The sequence below is a fragment of the Octodon degus genome, unplaced genomic scaffold (assembly GCF_000260255.1).
Source record: "Octodon degus isolate 3935 unplaced genomic scaffold, OctDeg1.0 scaffold00203, whole genome shotgun sequence".
NCBI lineage: Eukaryota > Metazoa > Chordata > Mammalia > Rodentia > Octodontidae > Octodon > Octodon degus.
Window position 1 is genome coordinate 3,771,732 of NW_004524779.1, and position 3,637 is coordinate 3,775,368.

The following is a 3,637-nucleotide window of genomic DNA, read 5'->3' on the forward strand; positions in this document are numbered from 1 at the left end:
AGATTTGATATTAAAAACAAATCTTACATCTTGGTCAATCCAGGCTTAGAAGCCAGCCTTATGTCTTTGTTGACCTGTCCTTAGCCCTGGGTAGCAGCCATTCAGTTAGCCAAGTTTTTGGCACTGACAGCCCCAGTGCAGCCCCACACATGGTTCTGGAAAGTAATCCATGAGCCTATGCTGAGCGGCTCAGATAGAAGGAACAAAGGGGTTCTGCTCACCCTTCTCTGGCCCTCAGATGCAGCTAGGAAGCCAGTTCTCAGAATCTCTGCCTACTGAGGCCCTGGAAAGCAGATTGTTAACTCTGCACACCAATCCTCCATCCAGAGACACAATGAGGCACTCCAGCCCAAGCAAATGAACTCCTGGGGTCTCCACAGTTACCGTAAAAGCCTTAGACACCACTGGATCCCCTATGTGGGCCCACTGCACCAATGTAGTCCTCAGACACTGTCAGCTGCTCCAATGTGATGTCAACTTGCTGCACCATACCTACCTGATCCACTTCCGTAGCCCTCATCCTCAGACACAGATGATGGGCTGCACCAGCCACATTATAACCGTACAGGCCTGCCAGAGTTTCTCTGCCTCCATGTGACCCACAGAATGTGACAGTTTTTCCACATCCACAGGTGGGGACACTGCATCCAGAACCACCAGGAAACCTGTCCCACCTAAGAAAGAAAGGTACATCCCAGGTGGTGGTATAGTCTCACAAATACTGCATTCTAAGCCACTAAGGCTCTCACAGACATCACACCACGGGTGATAGCTAAAGAGGCTGCATGGACACTACATGAAATGAGAACCTACATAGCTGATTTTATTTATACCAAAGTGAAAGTCTTTTACTATGAAAATCACTCTGTAAAATTGGTAGGGATGACTGCTCTGCCAGATACAAAAATATCAAGGTAGGAACACATAAGAAGCATGAGAAAATGAGGCAACTGGATGTCTCCAAAGGATCACAATAGCTTTGTAGCAAAGAACTCCTAATGAAAAGGAAATCAATAAACTTCCTGACTAGTAATTCCAAATAATGACATTGAAGAACAGTTAATGAAATACAAGGAAATGCAAACCGTTCAACAAAATCGTGAAGACAATTCATGTTGTAAATTAGAAATTCAGAAAAGAGAAATATCATATAGGAAATAACCCAAAATTTGGGGGCTAAAGAACTCAATAAATGAAACTAAAAATAAAGCTGAGAGCTTCAGCTATAGATTGGATGAGAGAGATTCTGAGTTGGATAACAGGTCTTCTAAAATAACCCAGAGAGACAAAATCCTACAGAATTTATAGGACATCATTAAGGGATCAAAATATTAACTGAAAAAACTTTCATATTATGTGCATTCCAGAGAAAGAAGAGAAGGGAACACTTTGAAACCTATTTAACAACAACAAATAAGTGAAAACTTTCCAAAATTTGGAAAAGATAAGGATACCAGTTTCAGGAAGTTCAAAGTATCCAAAAATGATCCTCAAAAATACCATCTCTAATGTATATTATAGTCAAACTGTTGAATGTACCAGGCAAAGAGAATTTTAAAAGGAGGAAGAAGAAAGCACCAAGTCACATATAATGGCATGCTTGTTAGACCAAGAACAGACTTCTCAGCAGCAGCCATTCACCTAGAAAAGAGTGGGATAACATATTCAAAGTCCTAAAAGAAAATCCTTGCCCACCAAGAATAGTACACCCAGCAAAGCCATCTTTAAAAAATGAAGGAGAAAAAAGTTATTTTAACACAGAAAACCAGAAGTAACTCACCATTACCAAACTTTACATACAAGAAATGTTCCAAGGAATCTTGCACTAGAAGTGAAAGTATGATAATTTCTATCATGAAAATGTAAAGCTTATTAGAAGAGCAGATACACAAAACAGAAAGAGACTAAAACTTTATTGATGCAGAAAATCACCAAACCATTAAGATGACAAAAGTGGAAGAAAAGAATAAAAGAAATGACAAGAAAAAGTTAAAAAATGATAGGAATATGTCTTATCAGTAATACCTTGAGTGTGAACAGGTTGGATTCCAAAGTAAATGATAGAGACTGGATAAATAGATTAAAAAACAAAAATCAAGACTGAATATATACTATTTATAAGAAACTCACTGTTCCAGTAAGATATATAGACTTGAAAGTACATAAAAGGATATACCATGCAGAGAAACTAGAATTGAGTAGCAGTAGCTAACTTTTTATGAAATAAAATAGACATTAAATCAAAAATCATGAGAAGAGGCAAAGAAGGTTACCATACAATAATAAAGGGATCATTCAACCAGAGGAAATAATTGTAAATAGAAATCCTACACTGGAGCACTTAATTTATACCAAGCAAATATTATTAGGTCTCAAAGGTACAATATAGTAATATCTGGGTACTCAACAATCCATTTTTGTTAATAAGTATATTATTTAAACAAAAGTACAAACAGAAATCATAACTAAGTTATACCATAGAACAAACAGATCCAGCAGATATTTACAAACATTTCATCAGATAGCTGCAGATATACACTCGTGTCATTAGAAAATGAATATTTTCTAGGACAGACCATATTTTGGGCCTCATACAAGTTTCAACAAATCAAAAAAAAAAATGAAATCATAGCATGCATCCACTTTGATGACAATGGTATGATATGAGAAACTCATAAGAGAAACACTAGAAACTGTACAAATACATAAAATGAAACATTTTTTGAACAATGAGCCAATGAAAAAAATGAAACGAAACTTTGAAAGTTTCTTGAAACCAATGAGAAAACACAATAAATAGAACTAAACCAATCATCTACAAAAGAGTCTTAAAAGGAATTTTATAGCAATAAGTACCAATATTGAAGAAACAGAAAGATGTCAAATAAACAAGTAAATGGTGTGATCAAAGCAACTAGAAAAGCAAGAACAAACCAAACTCAAAATCAGTATAAGGAAAGATAACAAAGTTCAGAGGAAAAAATAAATGAAACAGAGACTAAAAATACTAACCAAAGAAACAAGTTAGTTTTTTTTTTAAAGGTAAATAACATTGACAAACTTAGTGGACTAAACAAGACACTAGAGAAGAGATGGAAATAAATAAAACAAGACACGATGATGTGAAATATAAAAACCATGGCTGAATACTTCTCATCTTGGTCTTCTACATATGTATGGTTATAAATTTCTTATCAATTATTATTATATTGTCTTAAAATAAATTTACAAAAAATAATAAAAAAGTAAAAAAGACAAGAAAAATACTTAGAGTTTACTGAAAACAAGCATTATTATTCAATTTTTCATCCAATCTTGCTTAACTATATATGTTAATCTGAGCAACAGATTTGATGATAAAAATAGGTAATATAGCAACGATAGGTAATTTTTTATTCTTGATTTAAAAACCTGTAGCATATGTACTGTTGTTTATTACCCTGTTTCTGTCTTTGCATCTGCTGTTTGTTTTTGCTTTTGATTTACTCTTCAAAAATAAAATAAAATAAATTTTAAAAAGACAAAGGGGACATGACAACTGATACCACTGGAAGAACCATTAGGAACTATTTATGAGCAACTATGTCCAACAGTCAGAAAACCTAGAAGTAATGGATAAAATTTCAGACATACATAA